The sequence below is a fragment of the Pongo pygmaeus genome, chromosome 8 (assembly GCF_028885625.2).
Source record: "Pongo pygmaeus isolate AG05252 chromosome 8, NHGRI_mPonPyg2-v2.0_pri, whole genome shotgun sequence".
In the NCBI taxonomy this organism is placed as follows: Eukaryota; Metazoa; Chordata; class Mammalia; order Primates; family Hominidae; genus Pongo; species Pongo pygmaeus.
This window is the reverse complement of record NC_072381.2, coordinates 128,877,437-128,895,411: the sequence shown is the minus strand read 5'-3', so window position 1 is coordinate 128,895,411 and position 17,975 is coordinate 128,877,437. Positions and strand designations below refer to the sequence as shown.

The window sequence follows — 17,975 nt, the reverse complement described above, 5'->3', positions numbered from 1 at the left end:
AACAGAAAAATCACCAAGTCAGTCTGTAGGTAAGTATGTGTCACCCCAGTGAAGCTGGATCCCAAGTGGTTCAGTCTCTGAATGGCATCATGGTCAAATGAGCGTGGTCTGGCGACCAAAAATTTATTACAGCATTTCAACTTCTCTACATACATTTCTTCTTACACTCATTCCTACATACATGCATACATGAATACATACATACATATATACATACATGAAGGGAATATATGGCCCAGGACACTTCTTAAATTCCTTTTCTATTGTGTCACACTGCAGCTGCTCAACTACTCCTCTCTTCCAAACATCTAGAAGACTCCAGTGGCTTCCTTTGAGGGTCCTCCCAACAATATTGCCCCCAGCCCCCAGTCTATACACTTCTCCCCCTCTACCTCTCCTCTTCCCCCTGAGCCTGCCACAAACGTTCAAGAAACCTCTTCAGTAATGAAGGGTGCTTCTGAGAATGGGGAGGAGCAAAGGCTGAATGGACAACCCCAGAATGTCTCTATATTAATGAATCGTGCCCCTCCATTTGGATATTTACAATCAAGTTCTCTCTATGGAGTCTTTTAAATAGATCACCAATTTTAAATAGATCACCAAAGTGGGCTACTGATGAAGACTGTAGCATTCCCATCTCTGGAGATAATGAAAAACAAAAACAGGAGATTCACACTGGGGCTGATTGGAGGCATCAAAATATTTGTTTAACATCTGCTTTCATAGGGATTGTGAGGGCCAGCCACAATCAGCGCCATTGTTCCTGGAGCTAATCTCATAGATTTACCCTTTTCTTGAGTTTTAATTGAATTGCCCTACAGGTAAATACACGGAGCCCTTTCCAGTGCAGACACCCTATGCGTGGGTATCATCCTTGCCCTGGATTCTTTGTGTGTCAAACGCAAGCCACTCCAGACCCCCAGAGTCCAAAGTAGTTAATTAACAGAAATCAAAGGAGCCTTTGTTGCTGCCCCAAATCTTCCTCTCTTCTCCAGATGGGGACAGATTCACTCACAATTTAGTTCCATTTCTGAGAATGGTTTCTCAGGTTTCCCTTGTCGGTGACTAGAAAGGGCCAGGTGCCATCAAGGACTCCTGCTCCTGGGTCTCTGCCAAAGACTGAATCAAAGGAAGCAGAAAGGCCTCAAATCAGTGGTCCAGGACCATCAGGGACCACGAGCCTATTGGATGGGGTCCAGGTTGGGGGTGGTGTAACCTGCAGAGAGAAGTGAGGGGGCTGGGGTGGGGGCTGCTGTGGCGGGTGATTGATGATGTCACAGAGCGCTGCCTAGAGCAGAAGCCCCAGAGGAGGGGGCTCTGAGGCCTAGGGGGCTCTGCTCACCACCCGCCCACTGGAGACCCCATGCAAGCAGAGTCTAAAGGCACCATGTTGGTGCCTGCTCACTTCAATGAAAGGTCAGAGTCAGAATTAGCTTTAAGAAATAAAAAATAAGGGGGCTGCTTTAGGCACCAGCTTTATAGAATCAGAACAGTCCAGAATAAGCAAAGGGCATTCCTTCTGTCTTCAGCCAGGTCTAGGTTATAAAGAGGGAAGAGTAGCGATGAGGTGCAGCAGAGAGGATATGGTATTCAAAAGTCATAAAAAATATGGACAAGTGAACCAGAACTTTAAAACCCAGGAACCCGGGAAAAGGAAAACATCACATGCAATGTCTAATTCAATAAGCACAAATCTTTGCATGGTGGATATTTGCCTAGGAAAGAATTGACACTCAAAGAGGAGATCGTCAATACTTAGCACCACCCAGCTGGGATTAAACCCAGGCCTGTCAGACTCCAGAACCTATGCTTTTCCCAAGAAACCATGTAGCTTCCTGCAGAAACTAGAAAGCACTTTTTGGAGCTTGAAGGAGACAGTTTTAAAAATGAAAGGCTGTTCTGCTTCATACAGTGTGTAATGAGGTGCCAGGGTTTATTTTAATGCTAAGAACCGAGCATAAGCTGAAAATAGACGTAGATTCAAGAATATTTTCATATGGTGCTTATGCAGACCCAGGGGCCAGATGAGAAGGAAGGGGAAAGGGAAGGAGGGAAGAAGGAAGTGAGGAAGGGGTGGGGAGCAGTAGTGAGGCCCCATTCTCTTCTATTGTCAGCCCAGCACATAATTCATATCTATACCTCCTGTCTATCTACCTACCCATCCATCAATACAGATATGCCTTTAATTGTTTTTAAATCATCTTAAAATTCCACTGGTAAAATAATAAGTTTAAAATTAACAGTTTTGGCCAATCATTTTTGCCAGGTGGGTCTGGAAATACTGGGGCAATCACATGAACCTGCAAAAAGAAAGAGCTCCCCCTCTGCTCTGACTGCACCTCTGTGCGCCAAGCCTTCAGCATGGCATGAGCACCTGGGCATTTTCAAGGCCCCCAGGACATACAAGGCCATGTTTGCTTCTCTGCAGGAGCCCAGGTTTCACCAGCTCCATCAAAAGGTGGAGTTTGAGTGATGGTTGCTGGAGCTACACAGTGACTCTCCCCACCCGCCATGTTGGTGCTGTGGTTGGCGGAGGGAGTGCTGTCCCTGGGCTCAAGTCTTGTTCCACTTTCTCGCGTTGGGTGGTTGTGGGATCTCTCAGAGCCCTAGATGAGGTCAGCGAGATGGGAAAACAGGCACTCCCTTTCCAGGATTCGGTGAGAATGAGTGAGGTGCTGCATTCAAACTGCAGGATATGAGATGCGTATTGATACTGGGAGAGAGAGATTACAGGGTTTATAAATTTCCACTCCACCCCACAGCGCATCTTGAAGCTGCTCCCACTTGGGTCTTCCATCCCGGGACTGCCTGGCAACACTGAAGACCAGGAGATCAGGAGCCCTGCAATTTTATTAACATGTGTGACATGGGGCTTTCCCTCATTTGTCCTAAACAAAACAACTCGCAATGGTGAAAAGTCAAGGAGTTCAGAAAACAGTGTTTTGTGAAATACAATTCTCAGTGAACTGGGAGCAATATCAACTGAAAATAAATAAATAAATAAGAATCATCATAAAAATGAATAGAATCTACTGAAACCAAAGGGGACAGAAAAGCCTCAACCTCAACACTGTTTCAAATTGAGTCATAAGGTGAATTCCCAAAATGCACCAAAGGCACGTGCTATCAGCCCGGAGCCCCGCCCTACACCCTTGAGCCACTCAGTCCCACCCACCATCTAAGCTCCCCGAGATGGCAGCATCTAGGTTGTCCGGAGCTCAGTGCCAGGCCTAGATCGCAGCTGGCTAGTTCCTGCCCTTCTCCCCATCCTCTCCCAGTCTGAGTCACGCTAGTTCCTCAAAGTCTGTGCCACGCTCTCTCCCACTTCCATCCCCACTGCATGGAACACTTTTCCTTCCTCCCACATCACCTTTCGTCCTTATCTTTTACCTGGGAAAGTCCTAGCAACGTTCCACTCTTCTAGCATCAGCTTGAAGTCCTTTCCCCTGGAGGCTCCATCCCAGCCTGGCAGGGTGCCCACGGGTGCCTTCCAGTAGCACCTGTTCTGTGGTCACCCTGCCCTGGAACCCCTTCCAGGCTGTCAACCACCTTATGCAGGACTGGTCCACTTGTCCTCACTGCACCTGTAATGCCCAGGTCAGCGCCTGGTGCTTCATAGATCCTCAGTAAAGCCATGTTTGGAGAGGGTGTTTGCCAGTCCAGGGCTGTGCCCTTTCGCTTCTGGCAGGAGAAGCCATGAAGTCACTGGTTGTTCCTTTCAGCCTCAGAGGAATGGGCAGAACACAAGCCCCCATATGTTGCTTTCAGCAGTCCTAGTGAAATTCCCCGGATCTCTTTCCAAATCCACAGATGAAGACAACTTTATTATGAATTTTCTAGAGAGCCCTGGCCTTGCCCTGCATTGCTGTCTGAGCCTCTGGTCTACACTAATCCCCAAAGCACACAGCAGGGCAGCCCAGTAACCAGCCACCCCTTCTCCTTCCCAGCCTCCCCGTCGCCTCTAGGGCATAACCAAACTGTGGCCGTGTGGCTGGGAGACATTTATCACGGAATTACAGCTCCGGGATGCGGTGTCCGTGGCTGTGACGTGATGACTGTGTATTTCACGCCTCTCAGTTTCCCAGCTGGGATTCAGAGATTTAAAGACATGAGAGATGTATTTTTAAATTTATGAGAGGGCCACTGATTTAATTAATTGTGCCCGAAGAGTGCAGTCAGTCACAATAAGAATTCTTAAAGGTGAAGGGGACCAAAGGAGGCCGGTCTCAACTGTTTGGGGCTGATAAAGCTTGTGTTTCTTCAATAAAGCCATCTTGCTAAGGATCTGGGTGTAGAACAAATTCTTTAGAGGGCATGTCCATAGGCAGATGATGCACCCACAAGCATTTGGGGAAACACCCAATTGGAGAAACACCCACCAAAACAGCTCTTCTTTGAGAAACTCCGTGTAACATGATCCTTCAAAAAGGACAAAAACCGATTCATCTGCCAGAAGTAGCTTCTCCTTTCACACTGGTTCATTCTGTCATCTGACTGGCGCTGGCTGAGCTGGAGCCCATTCTCCTGGATTCTAGGAATTAAGTTTTCCCCAGCAGCTACACCAAAGACAATATACTCCCGTCGGCTGACCAAGTCCCAGATTCGTGCACCAAAGACACCTGCAGCCTGCCTGGTCCAACCTGCGAATTTTACAGATCGGAAAACTCAGTCCTGGAGGCCTTTCCTGGTGAGAGACAAAGCTAGGGTCAGAATTCAAGTTTCCTGATCCCATTCAGAGCTCTTTCTGCTGATGGTACCCTCTCTCTTGGCTGGGAGGGCCTCAGCTAGTATTTTTTTCAAAATGTGCAATTATTTTCTTTACTTTTAGATTTTAACTCTTGCACAGGATGTTTTAAATGAACTTAGGGTAATTTCTGCCAGAATTACCACCTTTTTTTCTTTTTATGCACTTAAAATAACATCAACATTTTACTCTGATATCCTAAACCCAGAGGCTGGGCCTGAGCAGAGACACAGCCCCGTAGACATCAAGGTCGAGGCTGGGGTGAAATCACTTCCACTGCCAACTGAACTCCATGTTTCTGTTCTGGAAGATCTAATGGAGAACCCAGGAGAGAGGACAGCAGGGAGGAGAAGGCAGCCCTAATTCAGATGCAGATGTCACTTAGAACTTTTTACTTACACCTATAAGAGGAGTCTGTCAATATCAGAGACATGCTGGCTGTCATCTGGATATGATCCCCCAGATCATCTCCAATCAAGAACTCTCAGAGAGGGCAGGTGGGTAAGTCTGAGACTTTAGAGTCGGAACTGGCAAGTAGCATTTCTTACCCCTGAAAACCTTTCTTTACCCTATGCCACCCATCCTAGGTCATTCCTATCCCCCAACACGAGGCTTATCTCTCTTCTTGAACACCATTGTCACAGTGCAGGCTGGGTGTCTGTTGGCCCATCTGACTCCCCACTGGGCTGGGAGCTCTTTGAAAGCAGGGACCTTGTCTGTGCTGTTGCATCTTACTGTTCTAGCAGAGTGCCTGGCACATAATATGTTCTCAAGAAATGTCAATGGCTTGAATGAATGAACAACCTCAGAGATCTGGCTCATTCACTCACTTTATAGAAGAGAAAACTAAGGTCCAAAGGGGTCAAGTGGGAAATTAGAAGTGGAACCAGAGCAAGGATCAGGGCCCCCACCCTGACTTCTCTGGACTTCATATCTCTGCAAATTTACAAGGAAGCAATAAGGGTTAACCTGAACTGCTTTGTTCTGCTGTCCCAGCGTCATGCAAACCTCCTCTTCTCCACCTCTCACTCTCCAGTCCACTGCCAAGGCCTTGGAAATCCTGCAAGTTTTTATGCAAATGACCTTTGGAAACTAAAAGAAGCCAATGTTTATTTTTCATTCAAAGGTCCAGATGGGTTATATCTGCTGGGCCTGGCTGTGCCCCTGCTATCAGATGGGCATGCAAATGACCCCACTAGAAAAGACCTGGAGGAGAATAGCTCTGTTTCCAAACACACAGACATTTGCCTGGACATTTCCCTAACTCATTTCCCTTTTCCATTTCAAACAATGTACAGATCTCACAATTCCCCAGCCTAGTAAAATTCTAACAGCAGGTCGATAGAGGCCTATTGACTGGGAAGAACTTAACTGCCTTCCAGCTAGGTAGTGAGAAGTGGCCTTACCTCCTCACCTCAGCACCCAGAAATTTTAATCTAGCATGAGACCCACTTTACTAAGAAAAAAGAACACGGGCCATTTGCCACCATCAGGGACCCAGGGGCACCTGGGAGGAAGCCCTTTGATGAAGGCTCTTAAAAAGAGCCATTGCATACCGAACCATTGCTCTAGGTCATCGGCTCAGAATATCAAGATGCAAGTTTTTTAAATGCTAGTTTTATCCCCAGTTCCCAACTGCCTGTGTCATTGGGAGGCCTAATGACCAACCTCTGAGCACCATGAGATTACTCCAGGCCAGGACAGCTAGACCTTAACCCGCAGGCAAAGCACAGGCCTTCCTTTGATGCCATTTTGAAATGATCTCAAGCACTTACATAGTTTGCTATGTGAATGACATATGTTTTACTGTGTATTCCACACTCCCTTTGAGAATGGAACATCTCATCAGACCCTCTGTGTGAAAACTTGGAGTGAACTCCCTTCCTCTCAGGAATGTGATGTCAAACCTTATCAGAATTCCCATTTGTGAGTTATGGACCTCAACTACTGGACTTCAGAATACATATTCTGTTACCAAGAGTTTAATGAACATTTGGAGAGCTTAGGCTGTGGTAGTCTACACTGTTGGCTGCTTCTAAAGATAACCAGTGTGTCTGCCATCACAGTTGCTTCTCCAACACCAAGAGCTCCGATGCAACTGGGTGACACCCTGTTAGCCTCGGGGCTAATCACCAGCTCCAGCACAGTCCCCTAGTATGGAGGGTCCTTACACTGGACCTCCAGATCTCTGCCCTGATGGTTGAGCCAGCTTCTCTGAGAGCTGCTTGTAGGAAGGTATACTCCAACCTTTACTCAGACCTTACCTTCCCCAGAGAGACCTGCTTCCATCCTAAATGAGCAACCAGACTGTAATAATTTTGGAACCCACTCACTAAGTGGTTAATGTACTTCATCTATCAAGCAGATCCCCTGTGAGCTTTCTTCTCTTTATTCTTTAAGCATCATGATCCTAAGAAGAGATTTTTTTTGGTACAGCAATACACCATGAAATTCAGAAAATCATACTTTGACCATTTCCTTATTTCCACCATATATAACATTCTCCCTTCTCAGGAAGGACAGACCTAGGGGCCTTGTTTTAGGGTCCCTGGGACCCATCTGGATCCTGAAGAGAAATCTGGTTGCAGGAAGCCACCTCTCTGAGCAGAAATACGATGACATACTTACCATAGGACCCAGCAATTTCACTCTTGAGTCCAGACAAAAGCTATACACCAATGTTTGGAGAAGCTTTATTCATAATAGCCTAAAATGGCAAGTAATGCAAATGTCTATTGATTGGGGAAAAGATAAATTGTGGGGTATCCAAATAAGTGAATACTGTTCAGCAATAAAGGAGTAAACTACTGATGGCTATAACAGGAGTGAATTTTAGAGCATTATGCTAAATAGAAGCCCAGGCTTGGAGTGGAAGTCTATAAAGGAGTGTGTTAGTACATTTTGCATTGCTATAAAGGAATATCTGAAGCTGGGTAATCTATAAAGAAAAGAGGTTGATTTGGTTCATGGGTCTACACACTTTACAAGAAGCATAGCCCTAGCATCTGCTTCTGGTGAGAGCCTTGGGAAGCTTCCATTCATGGTGGGAGGTGAAGGGGGAGCAGGTGTGTCCCATGGTGAGAGAGAGAGAGCACAAGAGAGATGCCAGGCTCTTTTAAATAGCCAGATCTCACGTGAATTAATAGAGCCAAAACTCACTCATTACCACAAGGGCATCACAAAGCCGCTCATGAGGAATCCACCCCCATGACCCGACCACTTCCCACCAGACCCACCTCCAACACTGGGGATCACATTCCAACATGAGACTTGGAGGGGACAAATCCAAACCATATTACTTTGCGAGGTGATGGGAATACTTTCCATCTGATTATGGAGATGGTTGTACAACTGCCTACATGTGTCAAAATTTATCAAATTATACACTTGAAATTGGTGAATTTTATTGCATATAACTTACACCTCAATAAGCAAGATTTTTTAAAAGAAGAAGTAGTATCATCATGGTGAGGTCATTTCTGTTGAATTAGAGATTAACCTTCTCTGAGGATTCTCATTATCTACCTCAACAATGGTATTCAAAACACAGACCAAAAAACCTCTTCCTTACAGAGTCACAGGGCAGGAGTGCCAGAGAACAAGAATGTTTCCCCCTTTTAACCCAGGATAAGCTGTTCATCCCTGTGGAGGGGAGAGAGTGGAGACTTCAAAGGCCAAGTTAATACTCAGTTCTGACACTGACTGGCTGGGTGAACTTGAGAGAGAGTCCAACTCTGAATTCTCTTATCTGTGAAATACCAATAAAAATAGCAAGTCCCAGGGTGGAAATAGCCCAAGTGTCCTTCAGCAGATAAACAAACTGTGGTCTGTGCACACAATGGAATATGACTCAGCCATAAAAAGGAATGGAGTTCTGACACATAAGCCAGCATGGATGAACCTTGAAAACATGCTAAGAAGCCAGGCATGAAAGCACATGCGTTGTATAGCTCTGTTCCCATGAAATATCCAGAATGAGTGCATCCACAGAAGCAGAAGGCAGATGGTCATTGCCAGGCTAGGAGGAGAAATGGAAAAAACTCTTCAGTGGGTACAGGGTTTTGTTTGGGGTGATGCAAGTGTTTTAAGGTGGTGGCTGTAGAACACTGTGATGTACTAGATACGACCCAATCGTTCCCTTTAAAATGGTCAATTTTATATTATATAAATTTCATCTCAAGTTTTAAAAGTAGCACTTCCTTCCTTGGTGCAGGAGGGATGGAGAAAATGTGTAAGACAGGAAGCACCTCCGCGACGTGCCACTGAGCTTGCACCCCGGCCTTTCTTCTGGAGACTCCGAACTCCTGTGGCTCGTGTGTGCCGCCTCCCCTGCGGGAGGTGACAGCAGCTCCTGGAGGACTGAGATGGCAACCTCCCACGCCAATCCAGATCCCAGCCTCCAAACCCCTATCCCTGCTGCCCCTTGAACACCTCCCCTCCCTGGAATTAGGCTTGGACTGGAAGATGAGCCACTTAGGAAAATAACATCATTTGTGTGTCATGGGCCCTGCCCTGGCCCCAAGTGCCGACATTTGATCTCTGTCCTCTGACCCCGGCTCTGACCCATGCCTGATCCCGTGGCCATGCCAACAGCAGCCCAGGCCTGTCAGGAAAGCAGCTTTCCCAAGGAGGCCCAGACAAGCCTCGACTCCTGGCAGCTTTTGCCTTTTGAGGGGCCTGTTAGACCAGGTATACAGAGCACAGTGCAGGATGGCCCAGGAGATTTTTAACAGGCTTGTAAGGAGGGGACTAATTAGTATCTCATCAGAATCTTATTAGTGCGGGAACATATTGAGGAATAGTAATCCTCATTCATTAACACTGTGTTTTCTAACGGAAATCAATGGGCGGCCCTCATTCTGGGTGGATTTCTGAGAGCAGCACTCTGTCCAAGTGTGAAGGGAGGTCTCAGACACTGTGCAGGCTCCAGAAACAGAGAAGGAGAGTTTGGCCTGGGTCTTCCTGATGTCCATGCCAATGAAATAAACACCTCAACCTCCCTAGCCTGTGGATTATTTCGAGACAGAGTCTACCTGCTTGAAAAGGAAAGGCCCCTTTGGACGAGACGCTGTGTGCATCACACAGCCACTTAACCCTTCCATGGCCTAGGACTGCCATCATCAAAGTGAAAGGCTTGTGCCAATAGACCTGTCCCCAGGACTTCATCTAGCTCTTTCTGTGAATCTCGTTCATCATCCTGAGAAAGTGCTGAACTTTCATAAAAATCACTGGGAACAAGGAGGGAAGGTCCAGGCTAGAGAGAGAGACTCGGGCATCATTCCCTTATCGCAGGTTAGGAAGGCTGTCAGGGTCATCAGGCCAGGCCAGGCCAGTGGACCACACAGGGTCTTGGACCCACTCCCAGAGTTTCTGCTCCAGTGGGCTGGGGGAAGGCCAGAGAAGTTGCAGCTCTAACAAGACCCCAGGAGATGTTGGCCGCAGGTCTGGGGGCCACACTTTGAGAACCACTGGTGTGGAAAGAGGAAAGGGGAAGGGGAGAGGAGGTCCCCGCGAGGCCAGGAGCATCCCTGAAGGTTCAGGGTGAGGGAGCAGCCTTTGAAGGAACAGGCAGGGCGGTTCCAGCGAAAGGAGGACCAGAAGGGGTGGAAGTGTTCCCCCAGAGGAAATGGAGCTTCAAAAAGGAGGCTGTGCCCAGTGTCGCAGAGACACTGAGCACGAGGAGAACCAGAAACAAGGGGAGAGGCAGCCGGCAAAGCTCCCCACAGAGGGCGGCAGGTGCAGGCCCCGGAGGAGATGAAGGTGGGGAAGAGAGGCACGTGACCACTCTTTAAAAACAAGAGACGTGCTTCCTCGACTCAGCCGCATTTCTGACACACGTGGTCTAGGCATGACAATGAGCTCTCTGGCCCTGACTTACGGAAGGTCCATGACACACCACAGTTCTCGATGTGGCTTTCCCCCTGGAATCCAGAAGGAATGCAACTTGCTCAGGGACAGAGGAAGAGACAGGGCCTGGATTTGAACCGAGATCTGGCACAAGTGATTCCAATCCCATGCCTCTCAGTCAGGCCAGGTGGTAGGCGGGCATCATGAAGTCCCCATCTCCAGGGGCATGTCATTGGGAAACAACCACCAGGCTTGCCCACCTCCTCTGTTCAATGGGGCTAATGCTGCCAGCCAAGGGCTGCATCAGCTTGTGCCACGGAACCACCCTGCCCATGGAGAAGCATCACAAGGCACTTTCAGCATTTACTAATGGACCCTAGAAAATGTCTCTCAGCTCCACCAGTGATGATTAAGGCTGACCACAGAAGCCAAAACAGTAACATTTAGGATTTTGTAGGTCAGTCCTTGCACAGCTGCTCAGGCCAAGGGGCATAGATTGGTGATGCTGAATGGCATTTTCTTTCAAAGCTGAGCCCGGCAGAGCCCTGGGGCAGGACCTTGCAAAACCATTGTGTGAAGGAGACCGAGTCCCTTGGGGAGGTGCCAGGAAGCTGGGCTAACCCCGAATCCCTGCAGATCAGCAAAGGATGCCTGTCAGCTGAGGAGCAGAGGAAACTTTCCCTGCAGACTGCCAGGCACCAGGGAGCCTAAGAGGTCACTGGCCTGGGACCCCAAGAGCCAGATGTTATCACAGGCTTGGCCCGTGAAACCTGAGCCTGGACACTGGCCCGGCCCCTCGCAGCACAGATGACATCCTGGGGCAGGCGCCAGGCAGAGATCAAGACAAGGAGCTGTTCCTGGCCTGGGATGCTAGGGATGCTGACCAGGGCTGGCAGTCGCTTGCCTCTTTCCCCTCCCCTCCTTGCTTCTCCCTCGGCCTAGTGCACAGCACCATTGCAGGCACAATCTACCCCCTGCCCCTGAGCCAGAGGGAAGTTGCCAGGCAGCTTCCTGGTGATGCTTGGGGATTTCCCTAGGGTGTTGGGCTGGGATGCAGGACAGAGACTCAAAGACAGGCCAGGGAGATGGAATCCCAGCAGAGCTGCTCCCACCTGACCCAGTACCTCAGCTGGACTCAGATTCCCCTGAGGTCCCACTTGGGCACCCTCCCCTCCAGCCCACTGCATGCTACCTCTAGTTCATTCCAGGTCAGCTGGAGATGTCTGTTTAAGCACCTCTCTCTCAGGGAGGCCTTCTTGATCTCATTGATTAGGTCACATCCACCTGCTATATCACACTCTCCTATGCATTTATCTCTGCAGTTATGTGCTCATTAACACCTCTCTCTCCCACTTATGAGAATCTCTGACATGTGGGGTCCTGGCTACTTTGGCACGGCTTTACTGGTGAGACAATGGTGAGCCAGACACCATGGAGGTGTGGACAATACCTGTCTACACCACATTCAGCCTGGGCACAGAGAACCAAAACTACACCTGTCTACATGAACAGGTCTGTGAGTCCCATTGTTTTCACTAGCATGACTTGTCTTTTCTGGAAGCCTCTTGCCCAGGCAAATGACTTGATTGTTCATTAGAAAAACTTCCCCAAATTGCATCAACTCTTCAATGGGAATTGTCAACAGACAGTTTTCACCCTAAGACACTTCAAATCCTTCACTCCCAAAATACTCACCTCACTGTTTCCATCAATCCTGAACTGTTGTATAATGATCCTTAGCTAATCCTAATACAGCCTTCCCACACTTCCCACACTGAAAGATCCCCCCAAACCAAACTGTCAATTCTCAGTAAATTCCAACCTTGCCTTCTATTCCAGAGGTTACCAAAACTCTGTAGAGGTCGCGTTCTTTCTTACCACAGTGAGCAATAAACAGCTTTGTTGTTATCAACAGCTTGTGTTGATGTTATTTGGGGAACCAGCATTCAACAGAGAAATTCAATAAGTATTGCAGAATGGTGAGCAGATGTGCAGATGGATGGGTAAAGATGGATGGATGGATGGATGGGTAGGTGGGTGGATGGGTGGATATGTGGAAGGGTGGGAGGGAGGGAGGATGGATGGATGGATGGATGGATAGATGGATGGATGGATGGATGGATGGATGATGGATGTGGGTGGATGGATATGTGAGTAGATGGATTAATTACTGGATTCCTACCAATGCTGATACAGCAGGCTTCGTGTCTGGGGTGAGGCAAGGCTGGGGTAGGCCTCATCCTGGTCTCATGAGCACAGGAAGTCTGTCCGGTGAGAGAAGCAGCATTCCCTCTGCAAGGAAGCCCCTTGAAATTATAAAATTTAATTCTCAAATAGCAAATCAAGATGATTTCAGTTGAAATTTGCAACTGAAAAGACCCATTTGAAAACAGCTCTAGAGATGGCTGCCCATCCCAACTTGATATGATGCGTGTAGATCAGTATCAAATTAAATTTCCCTATTGTGCGTTCTCTGTGGTGGGCACAATGCAGGGTGTTTCTATCCCCCATCCTCCTCTTGGTGATATCCTTTTCAGCTTAAATTATACAGAAGCAAATAATTATCAGGGCCTTCTGTTTACCCTCCTTAGAAGATTTAATTTATCCCAATAAACATGGGGAGGCAGACCTTTTGGATTTGAAATAACATATAATTTACTTCTAACAAATGCTCGGGGTCTGGGAGAAAGCCCATTCATCAAGCCGATCTGAATCCCAGGCAGCTTTACCAAAAGGACCTTTTGTCTAATTGTTTTCCATCACAAACAACATGTGGGGAGGAGATTTAGGCAATATTTCCAAACACTGTAAGCTACATAATTATTGTCCTTAGCAAACCTGATGATAGTTTTAGAATCACAATGGCAATTTATCTGCCTAATCCCCCATTCACTATGGCCCATCACAAGTATCATGTGGTTGAGGAGGCATTTAATAACATTCAATTCAAAACCTTAGATTTAAATAACACTAAGGTGGTGACTCAGGCCCAACAAAACCCAGGAAATCCAAAGGGGGCTAGGGTACCATTCTTGATGCCTGGCATTCAGCCAAGGGTGCAGGATGGCAGAGAGTGGGCTCCAGGCCACCACTTTCTTTCCCTGGACCTGGCACAAAAGACATCAGCACTGAGAGTAGACAGTGGCTGAACTCAGTGCTACCAACCTGCCTGTCTGATGCCATCCAAGAGGCTGTCAGCCTAGCTTGTAGCTTTTTCTTTTTTTTTTTTTCTTCCAAGCAGCAATGGCATGGCTTCGACTGCTCTCCGTGGACCTAACTCTGTCCTGAGCTTCAGATCTTGGTACCTAACTGCCCCCTGGACATCTCTTCTGATTATTCACTGATGCTTCAAACAAGGCTGTCCAAACTTCAACTCCTCATTGTACACCCCTCTACCTTGCTCAATTTGCTCCTCAGTAAATGGCCTTCCCATCCACCCAACCACCCAAACCCAAAACCTGGGGGTCAGACCTAACCTCTCCTTCCCTCACTTACTGCATTTTCACTTGGTCAGCAAGCCCACTTGTGTCTGACCCCTCCATATTTTCCACGCCCAACCCCTCTTACGCTCCACCCCATGGCCACTTCCCTGGTCCCCGCTGTCGTCTTTCACTATGTTACTATAAACCCTCCTAGCTGGTTTTCCTGCCTCTAGTCCTTTTCTCTTCTAACCCATTCTTTTTTTTTTTGAGACAGTCTCACTCTGTCACCCAGGCTGGAGTGCAGTGGCATGATCTTGGCTCACGGCAGCCTCCGCCTCCTGGATTCAAGCAATTCTCCTGCCTCAGCCCCCTGAGTAACTGGGACTACAGGCATGTGCCACCATGCCTGGCTAACGTGTTTTGTATTTTTAGTAGAGATGGGGTTTCACCATATTGGCCAGGATGGTCTCAATCTCCTGACCTCATGATCCACCCGCCTTGGCCTCCCAGAGTGCTGGGATTACAGGCGTGAGCTACTGTGCCCGGCCTAATCCATTCTTTTCAAGACAGCAGATATAAAATGTAATTCTCTAACAGCAAATCTGGACTATTTTGAAAGAAAGATGCAATTCAAAGGCAGTGTTTGAGACACAGTCTTGGCAAGTGGGAGGCATTCCCTTGTTTGATAACTGCAAAGACTTTGTTACCCTCAGGGTCAAGTCCAAGTTGCCCATTGTTTTCCTCTCCATCTCTCCCATAGTCTCCAGTGATACTAGGAGTTCTCCACATGTGCCATGTCCATAGTATCAAAATCAAGAAGCTTCAAACCCAGGGTGCTATAGGTTTCCATGAACTTCCCCTCAGAGCAATCGGGAGCAGGGGGTGCCTGAAGAAGGACTCTGGGGTGTGGATTTCACACTAGTCCTTCAACCTCAATCAGCTCCTGGGATTTCCACATGGAAGAAGATATGATTCCCACTAACAAGATGAAGATGATTCTACCTCTGTGCCAAATTCCGCAACCCTTTAGAGAGAGAAGCATATGAAGGACGAAGGAATAGAGAAGACACAGGCTTTGAACTCATGAACCGGGTTCTCATTGTTGGGTTCCTTACTTCCCAGCTTGGTATTGCCGGCTTGGTATTGTCCACTGGTAAGTTATGGAGTCTTTCCATACTTCTGTTTCAAAGTAGGGTGTGGTACAATGAGATGCCATCTCACCCCAGTTAGAATGGCGATCATTAAAAAGTCAGGAAACAACACATGCTGGAGAAGATGTGGAGAAATAGGAATGCTTTTACAATGCTGGTGGGAGTGTAAACTAGTTCAACCATTGTGGAAGGCAGTGTGTCAATTCCTCAAGGATCTGGAACTAGAAATACTATTTGTGGGCCTGGCGCAGTGGCTCACGCCTGTAATCCCAGCACTTTGGGAGACCGAGGTGGGCAGATCACGAGGTCAGGAGATAGAGACCATCCTGGCTAACAGGGTGAAATCCCGTCTCTACTAAAAATACAAAAAATTAGCCGGGCATGGTGGCGGGCGCCTGTAGTCCCAGCTACTCAGGAGGCTGAAGCAGAAGAATGGTGTGAACCTGGGAGGCGGAGCTTGCAATGAGCGGAGATTGTGCCACTGCACTCTAGCCTGGGTGACAGAGCGAGACTCCATCTAAAAAAAAAAAAAAAAAAAAAAAATACCATTTGACCCAGCAATCCCATTACTGGGTATATACCCAAAGGATTATAAATCATTCTCCTATAAGGACACATGCACACGTATGTTTATTGTGGCACTATTCACAATAGCAAAGACTTGGAACCAACCCAAATGTCCATCAATGATATAGTGGATAAAGAAAATGTGGCACATGTACACCATGGAATACTATGCAGCCATAAAAAAGAATGAGTTCATGTCCTTTGCAGGAACATGGATGAAGCTGGAAACCATCATTCTCAGCAAATTAACACAAGAACAGAAAACCAAACACCACATGTTCTCACTCATAAGTGGGAGTTGAACAATGAGAACACATGGACACAGGCAGGGGAACATCACACACCAGGGCCTGTCTGGGGGTTGAGGGGCTAGGGGAGGGATAGCATTAGGAAAAATACCTAATGTAGGTGACGGGTTGATGGGTGCAGCAAACCGCCATGGCACGTGTACATCTATGTAACAAACCTGCACGTTCTGCACATCTACCCGAGAACTTAAAGTATAATAAAAAAAAAAGTGGGGGGTGGTAATAGACCCTGTTACCTAAGATTGTTATGATGGTTAAATTAAAACTCCTCACCCCGTCAAGCTGGAATGTAGCCCCTGTTAACTTGAGATCCCCCTTCTTTGGCTAGCTAACTTCTGCTCTCCCAACAGAATCCTATCTTTCATGTCCCATCTCCCAGGACACCCCCCTCCCCACTGGGCCGGGGAAGGATAAGGAGGGCCCTGTCCAGTGAATTCCTTGGCCTTCTCATTCAAGTCTGGTTGCCTGTTTGTTCATTTGCCTTTCACATGGGACCCTGAGCTCTATACATGCAGGGACCAGGGCTTGCTTGTCTGTGCATCTCCAGCACTTGTGACATGTCATACTCAAGAGAGCTGAGGCTGACCAGCTGAAAGGAGGATGCCCTAGCAAAGCACCTCATGTAGGCCACAGATATTAATGGACAACCTCCCCTCACTGTCCTCCTCTTCTCCTTAGCTGCTTGTCAAAAGCCTGGGCCAATTTTTATTCTGTGCCTTGAGGTCTTGTGTACTTTTTTTTTTTTTTTTTGAGTTGAAGGAAACACCCCACCTTTAACAGTCATAACAGCCTCAGTCACAGAAACATGTGTGGGCTCTGGGGGTCACAGCTGCCTGTGCCTTCGCTGACTTAAGGATGCAGAATGTCAGGGTCACCTTCACCAGGCTCTTCTTGGAGATGCCTTCCTGGGTCCTGGGGTGACTCTCTGTCCAGTGAATTCCTCTGGCCTGACAGCAAGTCTCGCTGCTCCTTGGCAGTGCAGGTGTAGGGAGCAAGCTGTCAACTGCCATGCTTTAAAAAGGAGATCGGGGCCTGCTGGACCATCATGATTCTAAGCCCCCGTGTGTGTCTTTCCTTTTTTGCAGGTCACTGTCTGGGTGGTCAGGATGGTGGCTCATGGGGGCAGCACCCACATGGGGATGACACGTGGAGTGAAGTGTCCACCTGCCTGTGTCCACCCAGTGAGGCTGGGATGAGACCCTGTGGATGGATGGCTGGTGACACTTGGGAGCAGCCACAGACAAGCCGATCACTCAGAGACTTAGGGCCTCACTGGGGAGGCGTGAGATTTCCTTTAGTCCATGGACACCAAGTGAACACCACTCTACGCCCATATCCAGCATTGATGACAAAGAAGACAGACCCCAAGAAAGGGCTGGTGGGGGTTACACCATGCTAGGAAAGTTCCTGGGACTGGTAATGAGCTAGACTCCACCTATTGGTTGTGTGACTTGAGAAAGCAACTTAATCTCTCCAACCTCATTCATTCAATAACTACTCATCAGGTACTCGCTGCATGCCAAGCATTGTTAGAGACTTTCGATGCAGCCTTTTCTACAAAATAGGGATTTTTACCACCTACCTAATAGGACTGATGTTAAGTCCATAAGACATAAAGCAATGACTATAGTACCTGGCCCTCAATTAAGGTGAGTTATAATCTCCTACTAACATACCTCTCCTTTTGGAAATTGGGGGTTGGGGTGTGATGGATAAGAAGCAAGTCAATTCAAAGTCTGGTATTCAAGAGAAAAATACCTAATGGGTGGCAATAGCAAATTCCCAGCCATTTTGCTCTCTTTTTTGAAAAGAACAGACCAGGCAAGGGCTTGGAATGACCAAAAGTTAAGGCAACAAGTGCAGTGGCAAGGACACCAGGCCTAGTCTGCCCCGCTGTCTTGCTGTGTGACTTAAGTTAAAAGCTTTGCCCTCTCTG

At 47.7% G+C, this 17,975-nt stretch overlaps 1 long non-coding RNA gene across 2 annotated transcripts; it reads left to right on the top strand.

Annotated features, from left to right (window-relative positions):
• Positions 1-1,271: 1,271 nt before the first annotated feature.
• On the top strand, positions 1,272-17,688 carry LOC129006070 (uncharacterized). 2 transcript variants are annotated; one of them, XR_008491903.1, is made up of 4 exons: positions 1,272-1,416; positions 2,763-4,687; positions 4,953-5,241; positions 17,125-17,688. It is a non-coding gene; the product is annotated as an uncharacterized LOC129006070 (long non-coding RNA). The 2 variants fall into 2 exon arrangements; XR_008491902.1 differs by lacking the exon at positions 17,125-17,688 and adding an exon at positions 8,958-9,744.
• The last annotated feature ends 287 nt before the right edge of the window (positions 17,689-17,975 follow it).